The sequence below is a fragment of the Ranitomeya variabilis genome, chromosome 6 (genome assembly GCF_051348905.1).
Source record: "Ranitomeya variabilis isolate aRanVar5 chromosome 6, aRanVar5.hap1, whole genome shotgun sequence".
In the NCBI taxonomy this organism is placed as follows: Eukaryota; Metazoa; Chordata; class Amphibia; order Anura; family Dendrobatidae; genus Ranitomeya; species Ranitomeya variabilis.
In genome coordinates, this window is record NC_135237.1 from 10759122 (window position 1) to 10786507 (window position 27386).

Sequence of the window (27386 nt, forward strand, 5' to 3'; positions counted from 1 at the left end):
ATTTCCTATTTATTGCTAGATGCCCAGCTCTGGCCTAAGACCTAAATAGCTAGCAGAGGGAAATATAAGACCTGGCTCACCTCTAGAGAAATATTCCAAAGAAGACAGTAGGCCCCCACATATAATGACGGTGAGTTCAGATGAAACAACAAACGCAGCAGGAAAATAGTCTTAGCAAATTTGAGGTCCGCTTACTAGATAGCAGAAGACAGATAGTATACTTTCATGGTCAGCAGAAAAACACTAACAAAACACCATCCAGAGATTACCTTAAACTCTGGCATTAACTCATAACACCAGAGTAGCAATCCCTGATCAACGAGAGCTTTCCAGACACAGTAACAAAACTTCAGCTGTGAACTGGAACAAATAGGCAAACGAAACATGGACAAAAGTCCAACTTATCTAGTAGTTGTCAGAAGCAGGAACAAGCACTGAGAGGCATCAGATAACATTGTTGACCGGCAAGAAACCACCAGAGAAATGAGCTTAAATAGCGACACCCACTACTGATGGAACCAGGTGAAACAGGAAAGAGGATGACAAGTCCAATTCCACAAGCGGCCACCGGGGGAGCCCAGAATCCAAATTCACAACACCTAGGCTATTTTACTGCCTCCTCTATTCGCCACATGGATACCTAAACCTGGCTTATCACCCTGTATCATTTATGCTGCTCCTTTTCACCAGCCTGATGCATGGGTTCAATTGACCATCGACAGGTTGTATATACTTGGATGACTTTGGATATTATTACCACTTGCCCTGCACGGACGGTTTTTGCTTAGACACACCTAATTTGGTGTGTGATAGATATACTATCAGGGTTGGCCTCTAGGGTTCTCCATGTGGTTTCTCTCATATTCAATATATTCAATATATAGAGTGTTTTGGAGGTATCCATCATGTATGGACATATTTATTAGGCTTTCATTTGCCTTGGGGTATGGTGTATGTACGGATATGTATATTTTAAATGTTTTTATGTTTTTTTGAGGTGTAATAAAGGCTTAGTGATATTTATATACATATATGATCTCTATATCTGATTTTTTTTGTGTGGTTGTGCATACCATATGAGTCTGCCTTTCTCTTGGCTTCCTGTTAGTTATGATGTACAGACTCGGTATTGCACCCCCTTGTGCTCATGAGCTTATATAAGACATCGGTGCGCCCCCATCTTTGCTTAACTTGGGTGTTTTTTATTACTGATCAGTATTGTAGTATTCAGTCACTATGTGGTGGTAATATGTGGTCTGGTCATGGTGCTGTGGTATTTGTTCCTTGTATGTGGTATTATAGGTCATTTTAAAAATTGAAAAATAAATAAAAATAAACCTAAATTGTATTGCATATTTTAACAAATATTTAATAGGTTACAGTAGAGTAGGGCCTGGCCAAAAGTGTCTACCTTGTCATTTTGGTGGCTTAAAAAATCTTTTGGCCAAAACAAAAGCTGCCGGCTTTATGTGTGATCTGGTGATGGGAACTGTCAATGTGTGATAGGTGAGAAGTGGAGTTTTTCCAAGAGAGAGCGGTGGGACTGTGGACAGTTCGAGGGGTGGAGCGTGGAGGCGGGGTTGGGGTGGAGCCTGGGCAGAGTTTCAAGGGGGCCCCGAAAATTTTGCCAGTATGGGGCCCCGAAATTTCTAGTGGCACCCCATAATGAGCCCCACATAGTGCTCGATACAGTATAACGGGCTTCATATAGTGCTCCATACAGTATAATGGGCCTCATATAGTGCTATATACAGTATAATGGGCCTCATATAGTGTTCCATACAGTATAATGGCCACAAAAAGTGCTCTATACAGTAAACCGGAACCCATATTGCCTTCCATACAGTACAATGGCCCCACAGTGCACCATACAGTATAATGGGTCCACATCGTGGTCTGTATAGTAAAATGAGCCCAAGTATTGCTCTATACAGTATAATGGACGTCATATAGCACTCCATACAGTATAATGGCCCACAGTGCTCCATATATTATAGTAGCCACACATAGTGCTCGATACAATATAATGGCCCCATATATTGCTCCATACAGTATAGTTGCCCCATATATTGCTCCATACAGTATAATGTGCCCCACATAGTGCTCCATACAGTATAATGGACGTCATATAGCACTCCATACAGTATAATGGCCCACATAAAGCTCCATGTATTATAGTGGCCCCACATAGTGCTCCATACAATATAATGGCCCCATATATTGCTCCATACAGTATAGTGGCCCCATATATTGCTCCTTACAGTAAATGGCCCAACATAGTGCTCCATACAGTGTAAGGAGCCCCACTTAGTGCTCCGTACAGTATAATGGGCCTCATATAGTGCTCTATACAGTAAAACGAAGCCCATATTTCCTTCCATACAGTACAATGGCCCACATAGTGCCCCATACAGTATACTGGCTCCACATAGTGCTCCATACCATATAATCGGTCCACGTAGTGGTCCATACAGTATAATAAGCCACACATAGTGCTTCATATAGTATAATGGGCCTCATATAGTGCTCCATACAGTATGATGGCTACATAAAGTGTTACATACAGTATAATGGCCTCACATAGGTCTCTATTCAGGATAATGGGTCCCACATAGTGTACTATACAGTATAATGGCTCACGTAGTGTACCATACAGGATAATGCGCCTCATATATTGCTCCATACAGTATAATGGCCCCATATTTTGCTTCATACAGTATAATGGCCCCATATCGTCCACCATACAGTATAGTGGTCCCATATTTTTCTCCATACAGTAGAATGGCCCCATATATTGCTCCATACAGTATTGTGGCCCCATAAATTGCTCCATACAATATAATGGCCCCACATTGTGCTCCATACAGTATAATGGGACTCCCAATTAAACCCCCCAAAATACTCATCTCTCCCAGTTCCCATCACTACTCCGGTTTCCTCTTGAAGTCTTCTGATCATCTGCACACCTCGGTACAGTGAGCACGTTGTAATTACACTATAGTGCCCCCTGCATTGAGATGTCAGATGCAGAGGGGGATGATGGGAGAGGGAGCATCAGCTGACACTCCCTCCTCCATCATTGCTTTCAAGTGTATCGGTTTGAAATATGGGTGGATTTAATGACAGCTTATAGTCCTCCTGAAAACATGTGGAGCTGTAACCGGACACCTTACTCTGCAGGGGACCCAGCCTTCTCAGTTTCATAGAAGAAATTCACACCCTCAACAGCTTAGCTAGTATCCAAACCATGCGATTTAACTGCTTTGTTCAGATAGCTAGGAATTAAGAAGAAGAATATGGACTTATCGTACATCTTAGCCACACACTGATTACATTTTTGAGATCTCTGGATCAGGCCCAACACCTTCAAGGGTCTCGATCCATTCTAGCACCCCAGGGTGGGGAGATACGTAGAATGGCTAGTAGAAGCATGGTAGCAAAGCTGTCTTTGGTCTCAAAGCGTAGCAGGAGCCTGGCCGGATCCGATGGTGCCAAAATCGCCACCTTAGCACAGTCCATTAAGGAGTTATGACCCATCTTAGGCTATGAAGTTTTTAGCTACAAGATGTAATTGGAGGGGATTTAGGTCCAATTCTGGGAGCAAAAGGGGAGTGAACCCAATGGGTTAAACGCTCATGTACAGCATGGCCTATTGCTTTTTCTCTAGAGAGGTCGCAACGGCACGTCATTTGGGGAGAAGAACAGAAGGGACCACCAGCCTCCCATGTGGCAGCCCCTCCACCGCAAGCCAGGCCTTTCATGTGACTGGTAACTGACTCTTATGTTCTATATACTTTGTCCTACCACTATTTTATTTGCATAACTGACCATTGTAAATGTATAACCATTGTGTATATACTGTAGTGTTTTGTTTATTGTGCCTTTGAGGTGATTAATTATATAATTTAATCGTAGGTTGCTTTTTTATGTCAATCCATGATTTGTGACCTCTTGGGTGCCATCCTTCACATGTATGTCAGGAGTGGGATCACACAGAATCCCACCGCTACACCACATCGGAAGAACCTGCACCTCGCCACCCCGTCTGACGTCACTGTTACGTCACCAACATGATGTTCTGCACCTCCTGGGGACACGTGAGGTCAACTGACACAGATTTACCCAAACAACCCATGTCCACATGGGCCCAGGAAGGCATGGCGAGTGAGAGAATGTGGCAATCGTAGTCACTGACGTGGCACCACACTCGCTCACAACCCTGACAGGCTGAGAGACTCTTTTCACTAGCACCAGTGAAACAGCGCCTGGTCAGCCCAGTACGACTGCCACCAGTTCCATGTTAAATATAATCCCATTAATGAACCAGGCTTGTATCGGGCCAGACACCAGCCCCGGTAGCGCGGAAAGTTAAACCAAGATCACGGACATGTGGATTTGTGGATCCAGGTAAAAAAGCAGCCCAAGGTTTAATTATATATTTAATCGCCTTGAGGACACACTAGACAACACTATATACACAATGGCTACACATATACAAAGGTCAGATATGCAAATACAGATAGTGATAGGACAAAGTATGCAGAATATAAGAGTCAGTAACCAGTCAGATGAAAGGCCTGGATTACAGTACTCGCTTCACTGTGGATATTGACACAATCTTACCAGCAACCACCATCATCTTCACAGCTTAAAACTTCAAAACCTAAGATGGCTCATAACTCACTAATAGATGGTCCTAAGGAGGCAGATTTGGCGCCATCAGATCCAGCCAGGCATGAGACTAAACACAACTTTGCTACCTGGCTCCTACGAGCCATTCTATGCATCTCCCACCCTCGGGTGCTAGAAAGGATCGAGACCCCGGAGGGCATTCGGCCCATTCCATAGATCTCACAAATGTAACTGGCGTGTGGCTAGGATGTATGATAAGTCCATATTCCCCTTATGAAATCCTAGCTGTCTGAACACAGCAGTTACACCGCATGGCTTGAATACTGGTAGGTAAACTGTGTGAATTTATTCTTTGAAGCTGAGAAGGTTGGGCCCAGTGCTGAGCCAGTTGTCCTGTCAGGCAGTGTGCACACTTTGCAGATTCGTGATGCGGAGTTTTCCCCGCAGATTCAGAAAAATCCACCTTGCGTTTTACCTGTGGATTACCTGCGGATTTACGGCGGTTTTTGTGCGGATTCCACCTGCAGTTTTACACCTGTGGATTCCTATTTAGGAATAGGTGTAAAACGCTGTGGAATCCGCACAAAGAATTGACATGCTGCGGAAAATAAACTGCAGCAATTCTGCGCGGTATTTTCTGCAGCATGGGCACAGCGGATTTGGTTTTCCATAGGTTTACATGGTACTGTACACTGCATGGAAAACAGCTGCAGATCCGCACCGTGTGCACATAGCCTTATAGCTCCACATTTTTAAGGAGGATTGTAAGCTGCCATTAAATCCTCCCATCCTTTACCATCAGCATCTAATATGTCGATACAGTTACAAATGTAATTATGGGCGGGGGACCCACCTGGTGTCACGGGCCAAATATACTCACCCTGGGGGTTAGATGTGGCCTGCAGGCCAGAGTTTGACATATGTGGTCTATACCAACCACATATGTCAAACATATGTCAATATACAAAAACACACAAACATCTATATACAGGCACAAGCTGCTACACACACACATCTATATACAAACACATACACACACGTGCTACACACACCTCTATAGTATATACAGACATACATACTACACACACACACATCTATTAAATATACAGACACACATCTAACACACACACATCTATATATATGAGTCGCCCACCAGGGCAGGGTACTCGGTACCGGGTCCGGTCGGCTATTAAAGGGGATGTCATGGTGGCTGTGACCCAGTCCGTGGCCCTGGGACTCACTGTAAAAGGGAACGGTCTTTAACCCCTTCATGACATGCCCCGTACTAGTACGGCGCATGTCATGTCTCCCCCTTTGATGTGGGCTCCGGCAGTTAGCCCACATCAAAGTCGTGACATGTCAGCTGTTTTGTACAGCTGACATGTGCGCGCAATAGCGGCAGGTGGAATCGCGATCCGCTCACCGCTATTAACCAGTTAAATGCCGCTGTCAAACGTTGACAGCGGCATTTAACTACCGCTTCCGGATGCGCGGCCGGAAATGCACGCATCGCCGACCCCCGTCACATGTCTCCTTGGGACCTCTATGGTTACTGATGCAGGGGGTGCTGTGGGCGCCCCCCTGTGGTCGGCGCTCATAGAAAGCCGGTAATTAAGCTACATAGCAGTGATCTGATGATCGCTGCTATGTAGCAGAGGCGATCGAGTGGTGCCAGCTTCTAGCCTCCCATGGAGGCTATTGAAGCTTGGCAAAAGTTAAAAAAAAGTTTTAAAAAATATGAAAAAAAAAAAAAAGTTTAACCCCTTTCTGACCTCGGACGGGATAGTACATCCGAGGTCAGAACCCTGCTTTGATGCAGGGCTCCGGCGGTGAGCCCGCATCAAAGCCGGGACATGTCAGCTGTACAAAATAGCTGACATGTGCCCGCAATAGCGGCGGGTGAAATCGCGATTCACCCGCCGCTATTAACTAGTTAAATGCCACTGTCAAATGCAGACAGCGGCATTTAACTACCGCTTCCAGCCGGGCGGCCGGAAATGAGCACATCGCCGACCCCGTTACATGATCGGGGGGTCAGCGATGCTTCTGCCCGATCTATCAATAAAAAAAAAGCATTAACCTGATCGCTAAACAGCATAGCGAGAAAAAAATTCGAAACGCCAGAATTACGTTTTTTTGGTCGCCGCGACATTGCATTAAAATGCAATAACGGGCGATCAAAAGAACGTATCTGCACCGAAATGGTATCACTAAAAACGTAAGCTCGGCGCACAAAAAATAAGCCCTCAGCCGACCCCCAGATCACGAAAAATGGAGACGCTACAAGTATCGGAAAATGGCGCAATTTTTTTTTTTTTTTTAGCAAAGTTTGGATTTTTTTTTCACCACTTAGATAAAAAAGAACCTAGTCATATTAGGTGTCTATGAACTCGTACTGACCTGGAGAATCATAATGGGCGGTCAGTTTTAGCATTTAATGAACCTAGCAAAAAAGCCAAACAAAAACAAGTGTGGGACTGCACTTTTTTTGCAATTTCACCGCACTTGGAATTTTTTTCCTGCTTCCTAGTACACGACATGGTAAAACTAATGATGTCTTTCAAAAGTACAACTCGTCCCACAAAAAATAAGCCCTCACATGGCCAAATTGACGGAAAAATAAAAAAGTTATGGCTCTGGGAAGGAGGGGAGCGAAAAACGAAAACGCAAAAACGAAAAAGGGCCGCGACTTGAAGGGGTTAAAGGGGAATTGTGAATATGTCTGTCGTGACGCCACCTGTGGTGTTTGGTCAATAGGGGGGACCGACGCTGCTTTAAAGGGGTCCTCTGGGGGATGTTGTTGCAGCAATGATGTTGACGCTTCCCACAGGTGAAGTGGGGTCCCCAGGGGTCCTACACTGTATGGTGATGATGGTGTTTGCTGGTCAATGAGTAAAGGACACAAGTTGTAAAGTCCTTACCTGGTTTACTGTAGTTGGCAGGCCACAGTCCAGGGTACCGGCAACAGGTACACTAGGAGTCCAGGCAGCCCGGGCACAAGAGAAGTCCCCTTGGCAAGTCAGGTTGGGAGCCTTCCACTGTGCGCTTGCTATAGTCCCTTGCTGTCTGTAATGTCCTAACAAGGTCCTGGTTCTCTTTCTGTCCTGGGACAGGTACCTGTGTGGTAGGAAGCTTGACCCATTCCTTCTGGGGTCTCTGCACAGTGACTCCAGGCTCCAGGGTACTGCTGTACCACAGGCTTTATTTGGGCAGTACACGTGTAGTTCTGTGCCCTCCGGTTCTGCTAGATGTCCCACAGTTCCACTCTAGCCTCGGGCTCCCGGTACCTGATCTCTGCGCTTTGGCTCCTCAGAGGCCTACTTGTAGCCTCCTTGAACCCTGAAATCTCTCCACTGCTCCTTTCCTGTCTGATCTCCAGACTCAACTGCACTCTCTGGTCTCCTGGGACCAACTGCCTGACGTCTCCTCCAAACCAGGATCCTTATTCAGGGAAGCTGCCCTACAGCAGGGTTTTGAGCTCTTCCTCCTGGCCTGGATTCAGAAGGTGTTGTGTGTGAGGGTTACCTGCCAAAGAGATCCCTCTTGTTTCCAGGCATAGCACTACCCTTCCCGAGAGGAAGGCAGCACTACTGTGGTACCCGAACTCCTGGGGTGCCACATATACACACACGTACACACACATATACACCCACACGTACACATGACATGCTGCACACCCTGTACGTCAGCGGGACACATGTACAGATCACACATGGCCGCCTCTGATGATCTACATGCTTTTGCCCAGTATAACAATTACTGGAGAGAGGAAAACATCCCAGAAAGCAGCAGCAGATGTGAATGTTTAACTAATGGTGAAAAACACGGCTTTCCCCAGAAAGAAATCCAGATCCTTACTCCAAGCCACCGTCCCCCCACCCGACCTCCACGTCTGGGAGATTCCTCCAAAGCCCCTAATTGTTGTCAGAAACGGTAAAGGGAAAAACCTCATCAGTTCTCATATAAACAGCACAGAGCCGCAGTAATGTGCCAGATGGAGGGAATAGAAAACAGATCAGAGCGCTCAGCGGGCAGGAGAACCTACACGTGTGCGCCCCGCCACGGAGGATAGAGCGCAGATCACACTGCACGCACATCGATCAGTAGTAATGTACTCAGCAGCTCGACACAACTGATAGTGTATTCCATCTATTACTGCTGACAACCGGCCAGTATATTGTGCGAGGGGTTGTCAGCTCCGCCCCGGTGATGTCATCACTGATATAATGATGAGACCACGCCCCTTATACTCCAGCACCGCCCCTCATCTATCACTGCTGACAACCGGCCAGTATATTGTGCGAGGGGTTGTCAGCTCCACCTCCTGGTGATGAGATCACTGATATAATGACATCAGACATGAGACCACACCCCTTATACTCCAGCACTGGCTCCTCATCCATCACTGCTGACAACCTGCCTGGACACGTGTGTCAGAGGTTGTCAGCTCCACCTCCTGGTGATGAGATCACTGATATAATGACATCAGACATGAGACCACACCCCTTATACTCCAGCCCCGCTCCTCATCTATCACTGCTGACAACCTGCCTGGACACGTGTGTCAGAGGTTGTCAGCTCCACCTCCTGGTGATGAGATCACTGATATAATGACATCAGACATGAGACCACACCCCTTATACTCCAGCCCCGCCCCTCATCTATCACTGCTGACAACCTGCCTGGACACATGTGTCAGAGGTTGTCAGCCCCACCCCCAGTGATGACATCACTGATATAATGACATCAGACATGAGACCACGCCCCTTATACTCCAGCACTGGCTCCTCATCTATCACTGCTGACAACCTGCCTGGACACGTGTGTCAGAGGTTGTCAGCTCCACCTCCTGGTGATGACATCACTGATATAATGACATCAGACATGAGACCACGCCCCTTATACTCCAGCACCGCCCCTCATCCATCACTGCTGACAACCTGCCTGGACACATGTGTCAGATTGTCAGCTCCGCCTCCTGGTGATGACATCACTGATATAATGACATCAGACATGAGACCACGCCCCTTATACTCCAGCCCCGCCCCTCATCCATCACTGCTGACAACCATGTAGCCACTGAGATGACATAACCTTACAGCCCACAATCGCCTCCTGGTGGTCAGACAGCAGCGGTGCAGCGATGAAGACTGACACTGTGGAAAGTTTGTGATCTTGAAGGGAACGCCTCACTCACCAGAATGTCAGACACGTGACAATGCGCTACAATTAATGGCTCCTTCAACGACAAACCCATCAGCGACACTTGAGCGGCTCGGAGAGCGATGAGTTCAGCTTCCAAGTGAAAGTTGTGTGAAGTTATTGGGGGTTTTCTCTTGGCTACGCAGGAAAACTCCCCAAATAATAAAGAACTTGCAATAAAGCGAGTGACATATGGGAAGTTATTACCAAGGTTGTGCGGGTAAAACGCTCCTCTGGTACCTTGTCTACGACAACCTACAACGTTTGTGGCTTTCAAGTTGTCAGGACCCTAAACAGCTTTTGTAGGATGTTCCCCAGAAAGGACCTGCGGCAGCATTACAGGGGCGTCATCCTAATAAGCCAGGGGTCATTCCTATAGGAGCATGAAGCTGATTTTATTTTCTCCATCTGTAACGAGATCTCATTAATGGTGGATGAACCTTGTTTTCTTTTTTCTAACCCTGAAGAACCTGGTGAGTCGCTGACACTTCCCTCAGTGTTTACAATGACTCTGGGGAGTGCGGAAAGCCGAGGAAGGATGAATGGCCCGGTCCTATAAAAGTGTTTCCTCCTCCGCCGCTCGCCGCGGCCATGACTCATTGTGCACCTGTTTTATTACTGCGCCTTGTTAACGCCTTTCACAACTCAAATTCATATTTCACTTTTCTATGAGTCGAGCTGCAGAGTAAATGTAATTATAGATATGAGCAGGTAAAGTATTCGCTTCACTCAGCAGAGCTGGAATATTACATTCCTGCGCGATCAGACCCAGAGGACCCCAAAGCAGATGATGTCGCCGATCCAAGCGCGGTCACACCAAGAGCAAGCCGGGCTGGGGGGATAAGAAAGCAAAAGGAAGAGAAAGGAGAAGCAACAAACGGGAGAAGGAGGAAGCAAAGAAAAGCATAGCAGAAGAAGTGGGAAAAGGAGGAAGCAAAGAGAAGAATAGCAGAAGAAGTGGGAAAAGAAGGAAGCAAAGAGAAGAATAGCAGAAGTAGGAAAAGAAGGAAGCAAAGAGAAGAATAGCAGAAGAAGTGGGAAAAGGAGGAAGCAAAGAGAAGAATAGCAGAAGAAGTGGGAAAAGAAGGAAGCAAAGAGAAGAATAGCAGAAGTAGGAAAAGAAGGAAGCAAAGAGAAGAATAGCAGAAGAAGTGGGAAAAGGAGGAAGCAAAGACAAGAATAGCAGAAGAAGTAGGAAAAGAAGGAAGCAAAGAGAAGAATAGCAGAAGTAGGAAAAGAAGGAAGCAAAGAGAAGAATAGCAGAAGAAGTGGGAAAAGGAGAAAGCAAAGAGAAGAATAGCAGAAGAAGTAGGAAAAGAAGGAAGCAAAGAGAAGAATAGCAGAAGAAGTGGGAAAAGGAGGAAGCAAAGAGAGGAATAGCAGAAGAAGTAGGAAAAGAAGGAAGCAAAAAGAAGAATAGCAGAAGAAGTAGGAAAAGGAGGAAGCAAAGAGAAGAATAGCAGAAGTAGGAAAAGAAGGAAGCAAAGAGAAGAATAGCAGAAGAAGTGGGAAAAGGAGGAAGCAAAAAGAAGAATAGCAGAAGAAGTAGGAAAAGGAGGAAGCAAAGAGAAGAATAGCAGAAGTAGGACAAGAAGGAAGCAAAGAGAAGAATAGCAGAAGAAGTGGGAAAAGGAGGAAGCAAAGAGAAGAATAGCAGAAGTAGGAAAAGAAGGAAGCAAAGAGAAGAATAGCAGAAGTAGGAAAAGAAGGAAGCAAAGAGAAGAATAGCAGAAGAAGTGGGAAAAGGAGGAAGCAAAGAGAAGAACAGGAGAAGTAGGAAAAGGAGGAAGCAAAGAGAAGAATAGCAGAAGTAGGAAAAGAAGGAAGCAAAGAGAAGAATAGCAGAAGTAGGAAAAGAAGGAAGCAAAGAGAAGAATAGCAGAAGAAGTAGGAAAAGAAGGAAGCAAAGAGAAGAATAGCAGAAGTAGGAAAAGAAGGAAGCAAAGAGAAGAATGGCAGAAGAAGTGGGAAAAGGAGGAAGCAAAGAGAAGAATAGCAGAAGTAGGAAATGAAGGAAGCAAAGAGAAGAATAGCAGAAGAAGTGGGAAAAGGAGGAAGCAAAGAGAAGAATAGCAGAAGTAGGAAAAGAAGGAAGCAAAGAGAAGAATAGCAGAAGTAGGAAAAGAAGGAAGCAAAGAGAAGAATAGCAGAAGAAGTGGGAAAAGGAGGAAGCAAAGAGAAGAATAGCAGAAGAAGTGGGAAAAGGAGGAAGCAAAGAGAATAATAGCAGAAGTAGGAAAAGAAGGAAGCAAAGAGAAGAATAGCAGAAGAAGTGGGAAAAGGAGGAAGCAAAGAGAAGAATAGCAGAAGTAGGAAAAGAAGGAAGCAAAGAGAAGAATAGCAGAAGTAGGAAAAGAAGGAAGCAAAGAGAAGAATAGCAGAAGAAGTGGGAAAAGGAGGAAGCAAAGAGAAGAATAGCAGAAGAAGTGGGAAAAGGAGGAAGCAAAGAGAATAAGAGCAGAAGTAGGAAAAGGAGGAAGCAAAGAGAAGAATAGCAGAAGTAGGAAAAGAAGGAAGCAAAGAGAAGAATAACAGAAGAAGTAGGAAAAGAAGGAAGCAAAGAAAAGAATAGCAGAAGAAGTTGGAAAAGGAGGAAGCAAAGAGAAGAATAGCAGAAGAAGTGGGAAAAGGAGGAAGCAAAGAGAAGAATAGCAGAAGTAGGAAAAGAAGGAAGCAAAGAGAAGAATAGCAGAAGAAGTGGGAAAAGAAGGAAGCAAAGAGAAGAATAGCAGAAGAAGTGGGAAAAGAAGGAAGCAAAGAGAAGAATAGCAGAAGAAGTAGGAAAAGAAGGAAGCAAAGAGAAGAATAGCAGAAGTAGGAAAAGAAGGAAGCAAAGAGAAGAATAGCAGAAGAAGTAGGAAAAGGAGGAAGCAAAGAGAAGAATAGCAGAAGTAGGAAAAGAAGGAAGCAAAGAGAAGAATAGCAGAAGAAGTGGGAAAAGGAGGAAGCAAAGAGAAGAATAGCAGAAGTAGGAAAAGAAGGAAGCAAAGAGAAGAATAGCAGAAGTAGGAAAAGAAGGAAGCAAAGAAAAGAATAGCAGAAGAAGTGGGAAAAGGAGGAAGAAAAGAGAAGAATAGCAGAAGTAGGAAAAGGAGGAAGCAAAGAGAAGAATAGCAGAAGTAGGAAAAGAAGGAAGCAAAGAGAAGAATAGCAGAAGTAGGAAAAGAAGGAAGCAAAGAGAAGAATAGCAGAAGAAGTAGGAAAAGAAGGAAGCAAAGAGAAGAATAGCAGAAGTAGGAAAAGAAGGAAGCAAAGAGAAGAATGGCAGAAGAAGTGGGAAAAGGAGGAAGCAAAGAGAAGAATAGCAGAAGTAGGAAATGAAGGAAGCAAAGAGAAGAATAGCAGAAGAAGTGGGAAAAGAAGGAAGCAAAGAGAAGAATAGCAGAAGTGGGAAAAGGAGGAAGCAAAGAGAAGAATACCAGAAGTGGGAAAAGGAGGAAGCAAAGAGAAGAATAGCAGAAGTAGGAAAAGAAGGAAGCAAAGAGAAGAATAGCAGAAGAAGTGGGAAAAGAAGGAAGCAAAGAGAAGAATAGCAGAAGAAGTGGGAAAAGGAGGAAGCAAAGAGAAGAATAGCAGAAGAAGTGGGAAAAGAAGGAAGCAAAGAGAAGAATAGCAGAAGAAGTAGGAAAAGAAGAAAGCAAAGAGAAGAATAGCAGAAGAAGTAGGAAAAGGAAGAAGCAAAGAGAAGAATAGCAGAAGTAGGAAAAGAAGGAAGCAAAGAGAAGAATAGCAGAAGAAGTGGGAAAAGGAGGAAGCAGAGAGAAGAATAGCAGAAGTAGGAAAAGAAGGAAGCAAAGAGAAGAATAGCAGAAGTAGGAAAAGAAGGAAGCAAAGAGAAGAATAGCAGAAGAAGTGGGAAAAGGAGGAAGCAAAGAGAAGAATAGCAGAAGTAGGAAATGAAGGAAGCAAAGAGAAGAATAGCAGAAGAAGTGGGAAAAGGAGGAAGCAAAGAGAAGAATAGCAGAAGTGGGAAAAGGAGGAAGCAAAGAGAAGAATAGCAGAAGTGGGAAAAGGAGGAAGCAAAGAGAAGAATAGCAGAAGTAGGAAAAGAAGGAAGCAAAGAGAAGAATAGCAGAAGAAGTGGGAAAAGGAGGAAGCAAAGAGAAGAATAGCAGAAGTAGGAAAAGGAGGAAGCAAAGAGAAGAATAGCAGAAGTAGGAAAAGAAGGAAGCAAAGAGAAGAATAGCAGAAGTAGGAAAAGAAGGAAGCAAAGAGAAGAATAGCACAAGAAGTAGGAAAAGAAGGAAGCAAAGAGAAGAATAGCAGAAGTAGGAAGAGAAGGAAGCAAAGAGAAGAATGGCAGAAGAAGTGGGAAAAGGAGGAAGCAAAGAGAAGAATAGCAGAAGTAGGAAATGAAGGAAGCAAAGAGAAGAATAGCAGAAGAAGTGGGAAAAGGAGGAAGCAAAGAGAAGAATAGCAGAAGTGGGAAAAGGAGGAAGCAAAGAGAAGAATAGCAGAAGTAGGAAAAGAAGGAAGCAAAGAGAAGAATAGCAGAAGTAGGAAAAGAAGGAAGCAAAGAGAAGAATAGCAGAAGAAGTAGGAAAAGGAGGAAGCAAAGAGAAGAATAGCAGAAGTAGGAAAAGAAGGAAGCAAAGAGAAGAATAGCAGAAGAAGTGGGAAAAGGAGGAAGCAAAGAGAAGAATAGCAGAAGTAGGAAAAGAAGGAAGCAAAGAGAAGAATAGCAGAAGTAGGAAAAGAAGGAAGCAAAGAAAAGAATAGCAGAAGAAGTGGGAAAAGGAGGAAGAAAAGAGAAGAATAGCAGAAGTAGGAAAAGGAGGAAGCAAAGAGAAGAATAGCAGAAGTAGGAAAAGAAGGAAGCAAAGAGAAGAATAGCAGAAGTAGGAAAAGAAGGAAGCAAAGAGAAGAATAGCAGAAGAAGTAGGAAAAGAAGGAAGCAAAGAGAAGAATAGCAGAAGTAGGAAAAGAAGGAAGCAAAGAGAAGAATGGCAGAAGAAGTGGGAAAAGGAGGAAGCAAAGAGAAGAATAGCAGAAGTAGGAAATGAAGGAAGCAAAGAGAAGAATAGCAGAAGAAGTGGGAAAAGAAGGAAGCAAAGAGAAGAATAGCAGAAGTGGGAAAAGGAGGAAGCAAAGAGAAGAATACCAGAAGTGGGAAAAGGAGGAAGCAAAGAGAAGAATAGCAGAAGTAGGAAAAGAAGGAAGCAAAGAGAAGAATAGCAGAAGAAGTGGGAAAAGAAGGAAGCAAAGAGAAGAATAGCAGAAGAAGTGGGAAAAGGAGGAAGCAAAGAGAAGAATAGCAGAAGAAGTGGGAAAAGAAGGAAGCAAAGAGAAGAATAGCAGAAGAAGTAGGAAAAGAAGAAAGCAAAGAGAAGAATAGCAGAAGAAGTAGGAAAAGGAAGAAGCAAAGAGAAGAATAGCAGAAGTAGGAAAAGAAGGAAGCAAAGAGAAGAATAGCAGAAGAAGTGGGAAAAGGAGGAAGCAGAGAGAAGAATAGCAGAAGTAGGAAAAGAAGGAAGCAAAGAGAAGAATAGCAGAAGTAGGAAAAGAAGGAAGCAAAGAGAAGAATAGCAGAAGAAGTGGGAAAAGGAGGAAGCAAAGAGAAGAATAGCAGAAGTAGGAAATGAAGGAAGCAAAGAGAAGAATAGCAGAAGAAGTGGGAAAAGGAGGAAGCAAAGAGAAGAATAGCAGAAGTGGGAAAAGGAGGAAGCAAAGAGAAGAATAGCAGAAGTGGGAAAAGGAGGAAGCAAAGAGAAGAATAGCAGAAGTAGGAAAAGAAGGAAGCAAAGAGAAGAATAGCAGAAGAAGTGGGAAAAGGAGGAAGCAAAGAGAAGAATAGCAGAAGTAGGAAAAGGAGGAAGCAAAGAGAAGAATAGCAGAAGTAGGAAAAGAAGGAAGCAAAGAGAAGAATAGCAGAAGTAGGAAAAGAAGGAAGCAAAGAGAAGAATAGCACAAGAAGTAGGAAAAGAAGGAAGCAAAGAGAAGAATAGCAGAAGTAGGAAGAGAAGGAAGCAAAGAGAAGAATGGCAGAAGAAGTGGGAAAAGGAGGAAGCAAAGAGAAGAATAGCAGAAGTAGGAAATGAAGGAAGCAAAGAGAAGAATAGCAGAAGAAGTGGGAAAAGGAGGAAGCAAAGAGAAGAATAGCAGAAGTGGGAAAAGGAGGAAGCAAAGAGAAGAATAGCAGAAGTAGGAAAAGAAGGAAGCAAAGAGAAGAATAGCAGAAGAAGTGGGAAAAGAAGGAAGCAAAGAGAAGAATAGCAGAAGAAGTGGGAAAAGGAGGAAGCAAAGAGAAGAATAGCAGAAGAAGTGGGAAAAGAAGGAAGCAAAGAGAAGAATAGCAGAAGAAGTAGGAAAAGAAGAAAGCAAAGAGAAGAATAGCAGAAGAAGTAGGAAAAGAAGGAAGCAAAAAGAAGAATAGCAGAAGAAGTAGGAAAAGGAGGAAGCAAAGAGAAGAATAGCAGAAGTAGGAAAAGAAGGAAGCAAAGAGAAGAATAGCAGAAGAAGTGGGAAAAGGAGGAAGCAAAGAGAAGAATAGCAGAAGTAGGAAAAGAAGGAAGCAAAGAGAAGAATAGCAGAAGTAGGAAAAGAAGGAAGCAAAGAGAAGAATAGCAGAAGAAGTGGGAAAAGGAGGAAGCAAAGAGAAGAATAGCAGAAGTAGGAAAAGGAGGAAGCAAAGAGAAGAATAGCAGAAGTAGGAAAAGAAGGAAGCAAAGAGAAGAATAGCAGAAGTAGGAAAAGAAGGAAGCAAAGAGAAGAATAGCAGAAGAAGTGGGAAAAGAAGGAAGCAAAGAGAAGAATAGCAGAAGAAGTGGGAAAAGGAGGAAGCAAAGAGAAGAATAGCAGAAGAAGTGGGAAAAGAAGGAAGCAAAGAGAAGAATAGCAGAAGAAGTAGGAAAAGAAGAAAGCAAAGAGAAGAATAGCAGAAGAAATAGGAAAAAAAGGAAGCAAAAAGAAGAATAGCAGAAGAAGTAGGAAAAGGAAGAAGCAAAGAGAAGAATAGCAGAAGTAGGAAAAGAAGGAAGCAAAGAGAAGAATAGCAGAAGAAGTGGGAAAAGGAGGAAGCAGAGAGAAGAATAGCAGAAGTAGGAAAAGAAGGAAGCAAAGAGAAGAATAGCAGAAGTAGGAAAAGAAGGAAGCAAAGAGAAGAATAGCAGAAGAAGTGGGAAAAGGAGGAAGCAAAGAGAAGAATAGCAGAAGTAGGAAATGAAGGAAGCAAAGAGAAGAATAGCAGAAGAAGTGGGAAAAGGAGGAAGCAAAGAGAAGAATAGCAGAAGTGGGAAAAGGAGGAAGCAAAGAGAAGAATAGCAGAAGTAGGAAAAGAAGGAAGCAAAGAGAAGAATAGCAGAAGAAGTGGGAAAAGGAGGAAGCAAAGAGAAGAATAGCAGAAGTAGGAAAAGGAGGAAGCAAAGAGAAGAATAGCAGAAGTAGGAAAAGAAGGAAGAAAAGAGAAGAATAGCAGAAGTAGGAAAAGAAGGAAGCAAAGAGAAGAATAGCACAAGAAGTAGGAAAAGAAGGAAGCAAAGAGAAGAATAGCAGAAGTAGGAAGAGAAGGAAGCAAAGAGAAGAATGGCAGAAGAAGTGGGAAAAGGAGGAAGCAAAGAGAAGAATAGCAGAAGTAGGAAATGAAGGAAGCAAAGAGAAGAATAGCAGAAGAAGTGGGAAAAGGAGGAAGCAAAGAGAAGAATAGCAGAAGTGGGAAAAGGAGGAAGCAAAGAGAAGAATAGCAGAAGTAGGAAAAGAAGGAAGCAAAGAGAAGAATAGCAGAAGAAGTGGGAAAAGAAGGAAGCAAAGAGAAGAATAGCAGAAGAAGTGGGAAAAGGAGGAAGCAAAGAGAAGAATAGCAGAAGAAGTGGGAAAAGAAGGAAGCAAAGAGAAGAATAGCAGAAGAAGTAGGAAAAGAAGAAAGCAAAGAGAAGAATAGCAGAAGAAGTAGGAAAAGAAGGAAGCAAAAAGAAGAATAGCAGAAGAAGTAGGAAAAGGAGGAAGCAAAGAGAAGAATAGCAGAAGTAGGAAAAGAAGGAAGCAAAGAGAAGAATAGCAGAAGAAGTGGGAAAAGGAGGAAGCAAAGAGAAGAATAGCAGAAGTAGGAAAAGAAGGAAGCAAAGAGAAGAATAGCAGAAGTAGGAAAAGAAGGAAGCAAAGAGAAGAATAGCAGAAGAAGTGGGAAAAGGAGGAAGCAAAGAGAAGAATAGCAGAAGTAGGAAAAGGAGGAAGCAAAGAGAAGAATAGCAGAAGTAGGAAAAGAAGGAAGCAAAGAGAAGAATAGCAGAAGTAGGAAAAGGAGGTAGCAAAGAGAAGAATAGCAGAAGTAGGAAAAGAAGGAAGCAAAGAGAAGAATAGCAGAAGTAGGAAAAGAAGGAAGCAAAGAGAAGAATGGCAGAAGAAGTGGGAAAAGGAGGAAGCAAAGAGAAGAATAGCAGAAGTAGGAAATGAAGGAAGCAAAGAGAAGAATAGCAGAAGAAGTGGGAAAAGGAGGAAGCAAAGAGAAGAATAGCAGAAGTGGGAAAAGGAGGAAGCAAAGAGAAGAATAGCAGAAGTAGGAAAAGAAGGAAGCAAAGAGAAGAATAGCAGAAGAAGTAGGAAAAGAAGGAAGCAAAGAGAAGAATAGCAGAAGAAGTGGGAAAAGGAGGAAGCAAAGAGAAGAATAGCAGAAGAAGTAGGAAAGAACATGAGAGAAAGTAGAGATGAGTGAAGAAGAAGGAAAGAGAAAGAAGTTGGAAAAGAAGGAAGCAAAGAGAAGAATAGCAGAAGAAGTAGGAAAAGAAGGAAGCAAAGAGAAGAATAGCAGAAGAAGTAGGAAAGAACATGAGAGAAAGTAGAGATGAGTGAAGAAGAAGGAAAGAGAAAGAAGTAGGAAAAGAAGGAAGCAAAGAGAAGAATAGCAGAAGAAGTGGGAAAAGGAGGAAGCAAAGAGAATAGCAGAAGAAGTAGGAAAAGGCGGAAGCAAAGGGAAGAATAGCAGAAGTAGGAAAGAACATGAGAGAAAGTAGAGATGAGTGAAGAAGAAGGAAAGAGAAAGAAGTAGGATAGAATGTGCGAGAGAGTAAGTAGAGATGAGGGAAGAAGGGGAGAAGAGGAAGAGAAGGAAACAGGAAGAAATAGGAAAGAATGTGCAAGAGAATAAGTAGAGATGATGGAAGAAGGGAACAAGAGGAGGAGAGAGAGAAAAATAAGTAAAACATGTGAGGAAGGAAGCAGAAACAAAGGAAGAAAGGGCGAAAAAGTAAGAAAGAATGGGCAAAAGAGGAAAAGGAGAGGAAGGAGGAAGGAGAGAAGAAGTAGCAAAGAACGTGAGAAAAAAGCAAAGATGAAGGAAGGAGAGAAGAAGAACAGGAGAAGGAAGGAGAGAAAGGGAAAGTATGAAAGAATGTGAGAGGGTGGAAGCAGATTGGAAGGAGAGCAGGAGAGAAAGGAGGAAGAGAAGAAGTAGCAAAGAATGTGAGAAAAAAGGCAAAGACGAAGGATGAAGGGGAGAAGAATAGCTGGAGAAGGAAGTAGAGGTAGGGAAGCAGGAAAGAATGTGAGAGGGTGGAAGCATGTTATGATCCGGTGACCTTGGAGCCGCATGAGACTTTCTCAGGAGTAGGTGGAACCTGTACTGACCGCAAACCCTAAACTGTCACTGCAACTAGAAGTAGCCGTGGGGTGTACCTAACACATCCTAGACACCTCGACACAGCCGGAGGACTAAATACCCCTATAGATGGAAATGGGAATTCTATCTTGCCTCAGAGCAGAACCCCAAAGGATAGGCAGCCCCCCACAAATATTGACTGTGAGTATTAGAGGAAAGACACATGCTGGCAGAAATCAGGATTTAGCAAAAGAGGCCACGCTAGCTAAATAGGAAAGGATAGGAAAGAATACTAAGCGGTCAGTATAAAACCCTAAAAATGTCCACAGCAGATAATACAAAAATTCCACCATCTAACTAAAGACATGGAATGTATATCTGCATCTCCTGAGAATCCAACTAGACTGAAATATCCAAACACAGTCTAAGCTGGACAAGGAAAAACATTGAATAGTACTGAATTGTAAAGCACACAGCATGTGTGCTACAAAAACAAAACCAGACACTTATCTTTGCTGACTTGGCAGCAGGGCAGGAGGAACCAGACAGAGATGCAAAACCTCCAAGAACAATGGACAACTGGCAAGGGCTAATGAATCCTGCACACCTAAATATCCCAGTCAGAGCTGCAATCAGCAGGGACGCCTGCCCAGGATTGCAACCCAGGGGCAACTGCATTACTACTAACAACCACCAGAGGGAACCCAAGAGCAGAATTCACAACAGAAGCAGCTTGGAAGGAGGAAGTGGAGAATATTAAAAGGAGTAATGAGAGAAAGGGTAATAAAGAAGACAAGATGGAGGACTCAGGAGACAAAAGAGGAAGGAGAGAAGAGGAGGAGTAGGAAAGAGAAAGGGGAGTAGACGACAATGAGAGGAAGACAATGCGAGAGGAAGGAAGTGGAATAAAAGTAAGAACGGAAAAGAGGAAAAGGGAGAATAAGAAAAAGTATGAAACAATGTGAAAGGGAGGAAAAGGAGACATAGACCAGGAGAAGAAGAGGAAAAGAAGGGGGAAGAAAAATAGAAGTAAGAAAGAACTCACAAGAGAGGAAGCACAAACAAAAGGAGAAGGGGATAAAATGAGAGGTAGGAAAGAATACAAGAGGGATGAAACAAAGATAAAGGAATTAGGGAAGAAGAAGAGAAGGAGGGAGGATAGAAAGAAAGAAAGAAAGAAAGAAAGAAAGAAAGAAAGAAAGAAAGAAAGGTAAGAAAGAATGTGCGAGAGGAAACAGATGAATAAAAAAGGTGAAAAAGAGAAGGAGGAGGGAAGGAATGAGAAGTTAGAAAGAATGAGTAAACGAGGAAGAGAAGATGAAGGGGAGAAGAAAAGTAGGACAGAGCATGAGCGAAGGGAAGTAGAGATGAAGGAAGAAGGGGAAAAAGAGGAGGAGAAGAAAGGATAGGAAAGGAAGTAGGAAAGAACACAATAGGGTTGAAGCAGTATTGAAGAAGGAAGTAGAGAAGATGAAAAAGGACGTAGGAAAGAAGGCAAGAGGGAGGACATGGGAGATGAAAAAGGAAGGGAAGGATAAGAGGACGAATAGGAAAGAGAAAGTGGAGAAGTAAGATGTGAAGAGAAGAAGAGGAAGGAGAGAATGAAAAGTGAGAGACTGTGTGAAGGAGGAAGAGGAGACATGTGAGAGGGAGGAAGCAAAAGGAAGTTGAAGAGAAAGGAGAGAAAGAAATAGGAAAGAATTCTAGAGAATGAAGTAAAACTGAAAGAGAAAAGGGAGAGGAAGAGAACGGAAGGAGGGAGGGAAGGAAGGAAGGAAGGAAGGAAGGAAGGAAGGAAGGAAGGAAGGAAGGAAGGAGAGAAAGAGCTCCAGGCCAAACTTCAAACCTACGGCAGGACAGTCAGTTATAGGCGGGCTGTCTCACCCAATTGACCTAGGAAGACACAAGGGGGTAACAACAGGAGTGGGGCGACGCTAGAGTCCCGGAAGAGCTCCGAGCCTCCCCGTCATACGGGTGCGTCCTAACCATAAGATCTGGGGGACGGAGAAGAACATCAGAATCGAGTTGTGAGGGAACACGAGAAACAGACACAACAGTTGTGAGGACTATCCCGTGATGCTTAGCAGGGAAGGACTACAACACACAAGCGCTAGAAGGTAGGCACAGATTTCCACCTGCAAAGGGAACTCTGGAGGTGCCATCGGACCGGCCAGGCTTGCGCAGCCCGGTTAACCGTATTCCGGATTGAGGATTCTGAAGCCTTCAGTAAAGAGGTAAAGAGACTGCAACCTGGTGTCCTCGTTATTTACTGCAACCTGCACCGCACCACTACAACATCACCACCATCCCGCACACCTATCATTGTACGCCCCTGCGACAGTGGGGGCGCTACACATGCATGGACCGCGAGAACACAGGCAGAGTGAAGCTGGAACGGAGCATGCGCACATGACCGAGAATGTACCGCCGCCATTTCTATTAGGGGCAAGACGTAAGTATGCCACAGCTTAAAGTAGCTGCAACATCTATATACGTAAGGCGGAATAACAATTTCATCATATAATAAAGGACTGGCTCAAATTTTGATAACCCAGGTACAAACACACCTAATTGTGTAAAATATATGCGCAAACAGTATTGCCTCACAGCCAATATCATATCATAATATGTAGCATAGTTATAGGGAACATAGAATATAGGACACTCTATAAGCCTAAAATATACACTACGCCAGCATAGAACATCATTGGGTATCGCTTATTAGAATCAATCAACAATACATGGAAATATCCCAAACATAATCTATAGTCCTATGTAGATTATATATAATAAATATAAAGGCAGATAACAAGAGTGTACAGTAATATCTATTTCATTTATCCCCTCCCCACGCCAAAGGACAAAAACCATAGCATATGCAACATATAGCACACATAAAACGAAGCCGTCTTTTCCACTCCAGAGATCTTCCAGAAACTCAAAACGGAACAAGCACTCACTAACTTCTATTCCCAGAATTGTCCTAGATAAAAGTAAAAAGAATTAAAACAAATAAAACCACACATGATATCGATATACACTAGACACAGCAGTATGGCGACTAGAGGAGCGGCGCATCTAATATATAATTGCCTAGAATACTACTTCCTGCAATTTGTGCCAACTTCCGTGGCTTTGTCCGGAGCTAATGTCCGGAGCTAATGTCCGGAGCTAATGTCCGTAGCTAATGTCCGGAGATAAGTGACGTCACCAGTGTCCTACACCCAGGCAGAGCACAGTGGCCCCAGGCAGAGCACAGGGGCCCCAGGCAGAACATGGGGCCTCAGGCAGAGCACAGGGGCCCCAGGCAGAGCACAGGGGCCCCAGGCAGCATATGGGGCCCCAGGCAGAGCACAGGGGCCCCAGGCAGCATATGGGGCCCCAGGCAGAGCACAGTGGCCCCAGGCAGAGCACACACCAAATCGGAGGCCGAGGGGCCCCGCCAACCAAATCGAAGGCCGAGCGGCCCCGCCCACCAAAGCGGAGGCCGAGGGGCCCGGCCTCGCCCACCAAAGCGGAGGCCGAGGGGCCCCGACCAGCACATCGGAGGTCGAGGGGCCCCGCCCACCAAATCGGAGGCCGAGGGTCCCCGCCCACCAAATCGGAGGCCGAGGGTCCCCGCCCACCAAATCGGAGGCCAAGGGTCCCCGCCCACCAAATCGGAGGCCGAGGGGCCCCGCCCACCAAATCGGAGGCCGAGGGGCCCCGCCCACCAAATCGGAGGCCGAGGGTCCCCGCCCACCAAATCGGAGGCCGAGGGTCCACACCAACCAAATCGGAGGCCGAGGGGCCCCGCCCACCAAATCGAAGGCCGAGGGGCCCCGCCCACCAAAGCGGAGGCCGAGGGTCCCCGCACACCAAATCGGAGGCAGAGGGACCCCGCCCACCAAATCGGAGGCCGAGGGGCCCCGCCCACCAAAGCGGAGGCCGAGGGTCCCCGACCACCAAATCGGAGGCCGAGGGTCCCCGCCCACCAAATCGGAGGCCGAGGGTCCCCACCCACCAAATCGGAGGCCGAGAGTCCCCGTCCACCAAATCGGAGGCCGAGGGGCCCCGCCAACCAAATCGGAGGCCGAGGGGCCCCGCCAACCAAATCGGAGGCCGAGCGGCCCCGCCCACCAAAGCGGAGGCCGAGGGGCCCCGCCCACCACATCGGAGGCCGAGGGGCCCCGCCCACCAAATCAGAGGCCGAGCGGCCTTGCCCACCAAAGCGGAGGCCGAGGGGCCCGGCCCCGCCCACCAAAGCAGAGGCCGAGGGGCCCCGCCCACCACATCGGAGGCCGAGGGGCCCCGCCCACCAAATCGGAGGGCGAGGGTCCCCACCCACCAAATCGGAGGCCGAGGGTCCCCGCCCACCAAATCGGAGGCCGAGGGTCCCTGCCCACCAAAGCGGAGGCAGAGGGACCCCGCCCACCAAATCGGAGGCAGAGGGACCCCGCCCACCAAATCGGAGGCCGAGGGGCCCCGCCCACCAAAGCGGAGGCCGAGGGTCCCCGCCCACCAAATCGGAGGTCGAGGGTCCCCGCCCACCAAATTGGAGGCCGAGGGTCCCCGCCCACCAAATCGGAGGCCGGTCCCCGCCCACCAAATCGGAGGCCTAGGGTCCCCACCCACCAAATCGGAGGACGAGGGGCCCCACCAACCAAATCGGAGGCCGAGGAGCCCCGCCCACCAAAAGTAAGTGCGGCCCCAAAAGTAAGTGCGCCCCGGGTGCAAAAGTAAGTGCGCCCCCGGGTGCAAAAGTAAGTGCGCCCCCGGGTGCAAAAGTAAGTGCGCCCCCGGGTGCAAAAGTAAGTGCGCCCCCGGGTGCAAAAGTAAGTGCGCCCCCGGGTGCAAAAGTAAGTGCGCCCCCGGGTGCAAAAGTAAGTGCGCCCCCGGGTGCAAAAGTAAGTGCGCCCCCGGGTGCAAAAGTAAGTGCGCCCCCGGGTGCAAAAGTAAGTGCGCCTCCGGGTGCAAAAGTAAGCGCGCCCCCGGCCCCGGGTGCAAAAGTAAGCGCGCCCCCAGTCCCGTGTGTGAAAAGTGCTGCTGTAAAGCTGGTAGCGCTGTTCAAGCACCATGTATTTCCTTCAGGAAATGCCCATCTAATATATAATTGCCTAGAATACTACTTCCTGCAATTTGTGCCAACTTCCGTGGCTTTGTCCGGAGCTAATGTCCGGAGATAATGTCCGGAGCTAATGTCCGGAGATAAGTGACGTCACCAGTGTCCTACACCCAGGCAGAGCACAGGGGCCCCAGGCAGCATATGGGGCCCCAGGCAGAGCACAGCGGCCCCAGGCAGAGCACAGGGGCCCCAGGCAGCATATGGGGCCCCAGGCAGAGCACAGTGGACCCAGGCAGAGCACAGGGGCCCCAGGCAGCCTATGGGGCCCCAGGCAGAGCACAGTGGCCCCAGGCAGAGCACAGGGGCCCCAGGCAGCATGTGGGGCCCCAGGCAGAGCACAGGGGCCCCAGGCAGCATATGGGGCCCCAGGCAGAGCACAGTGGCCCCAGGCAGAGCACAGGGGCCCCAGGCAGAACATGGGGCCCCAGGCAGAGCACAGGGGCCCCAGGCAGAGCACAGGGGCCCCAGGCAGCATATGGGGCCCCAGGCAGAGCACAGGGGCCCCAGGCAGCATATGGGGCCCCAGGCAGAGCACAGGGGCCCCAGGCAGCATATGGGGCCCCAGGCAGAGCACAGTGGCCCCAGGCAGAGCACAGGGGCCCCAGGCAGAACATGGGGCCCCAGGCAGAGCACAGGGGCCCCAGGCAGAACACAGGGGCCCCAGGCAGCATATGGGGCCCCAGGCAGAGCACAGGGGCCCAAGGCAGCATATGGGGCCCCAGGCAGAGCACAGTGGCACCAGGCAGCATATGGGGCCCCAGGCAGAGCACAGTGGCCCCAGGCAGCATATGGGGCCCCAGGCAGAGCACAGTGGTCCCAGGCAGAGCACAGGGGCCCCAGGCAGCTTATGGGGCCCCAGGCAGAGCACAGTGGCCCCAGGCAGAACATGGGGCCACAGGCAGAGCACAGTGGCCCCAGGCAGAGCACAGGGGCCCCAGGCAGAACATGGGGCCCCAGGCAGCATATGGGGCCCCAGGCAGAGCACAGGGACCCCAGGCAGAGCACAGGGGCCCCAGGCAGAGCACAGGGGCCCCAGGCAGCATGTGGGGCCCCAGGCAGAGCACAGGGGCCCCAGGCAGCATATGGGGCCCCAGGCAGAGCATAGGGGCCCCAGGCAGAGCACAGGGGCCCCAGGCAGAGCACAGGGGCCCCAGGCAGCATATGGGGCCCCAGGCAGAGCACAGGGGCCGCAGGCAGCATATGGGGCCCCAGGCAGAGCACAGGGGCCCCAGGCAGCATATGGGGCCCCAGGCAGAGCACAGGGGCCCCAGGCAGAGCACAGGGGCCCCAGGCAGAACATGGGGCCCCAGGCAGAGCACAGGGGCCCCAGGCAGAGCACAGGGGCCCCAGGCAGCATATGGGGCCCCAGGCAGAGCACAGGGGCCCCAGGCAGCATATGGGGCCCCAGGCAGAGCACAGTGGCCCCAGGCAGCATATGGGGCCCCAGGCAGAGCACAGTGGCCCCAGGCAGAGCACAGGGGCCCCAGGCAGCATATGGGGCCCCAGGCAGAGCACAGTGGTCCCAGGCAGAGCACAGGGGCCCCAGGCAGCTTATGGGGCCCCAGGCAGAGCACAGTGGCCCCAGGCAGAACATGGGGCCACAGGCAGAGCACAGTGGCCCCAGGCAGAGCACAGGGGCCCCAGGCAGAACATGGGGCCCCAGGCAGAGCACAGGGGCCCCAGGCAGCATATGGGGCCCCAGGCAGAGCACAGGGGCCCCAGGCAGCATATGGGGCCCCAGGCAGAGCACAGTGGCCCCAGGCAGAGCACAGGGGCCCCAGGCAGCATATGGGGCCCCAGGCAGAGCACAGTGGTCCCAGGCAGAGCACAGGGGCCCCAGGCAGCCTATGGGGCCCCAGGCAGAGCACAGTGGCCCCAGGCAGAACATGGGGCCCCAGGCAAAGCACAGGGGCCCCAGGCAGAGCACAGGGGCCCCAGGCAGCATATGGGGCCCCAGGCAGAGCACAGTGGTCCCAGGTAGAGCACAGGGGCCCCAGGCAGCCTATGGGGCCCCAGGCAGAGCACAGGGGCCCCAGGCAGCATATGGGGCCCCAGGCAGAGCACAGGGGCCCCAGGCAGCATATGGGGCCCCAGGCAGAGCACAGTGGCCCCAGGCAGAGCACAGGGGCCCCAGGCAGAACATGGGGCCCCAGGCAGAGCACAGGGGCCCCAGGCAGAGCACAGGGGCCCCAGGCAGCATATGGGGCCCCAGGCAGCATATGGGACCCCAGGCAGAGCACAGTGGCCCCAGGCAGAGCACAGGGGCCCCAGGCAGAACATGGGGCCCCAGGCAGAGCACAGGGGCCCCAGGCAGAGCACAGGGGCCCCAGGCAGCATATGGGGCCCCAGGCAGAGCACAGGGGCCCCAGGCAGCATATGGGGCCCCAGGCAGAGCACAGCGATATTTTGGACCACTGTGCGGTGTTTCAGACCCCCTGTGTGATGTCTGGGGCCCTGTTCTTAAGTATATTAAAGATTAAAGTAACGTATATTAAAGTATATTATAGATCAAATTTGACACGTTTATGAGCACCATTGAGTGATATACTCAAGAATGACATAATTTTTCAACATTTTATGGTTTCAAACTGTAAACACTCAGTTTTTTTTACTTCAACCAGAAAACCTTAACGGTTCATAAAAAACTTGACTGTTCAGGATATGATAAAAGTCATAGTATTCTGAATCTTTAACTTATAAAGATACCTTTACATGGGGTGATTATTGGTTCCAGAGAGGCTTTCGGCCGATAATCGTACACATGGCTGGTGACAGGACAATACAATATAAACGTTCAAAGGTAAACACTGATAACATTAAAATCTAATATATAATTGCCTAGAATACTACTTCCGGCAATTTGTGCCAACTTCCGTGGCTTTGTCCGGAGATAATGTCCGGAGATAAGTGACGTCACCA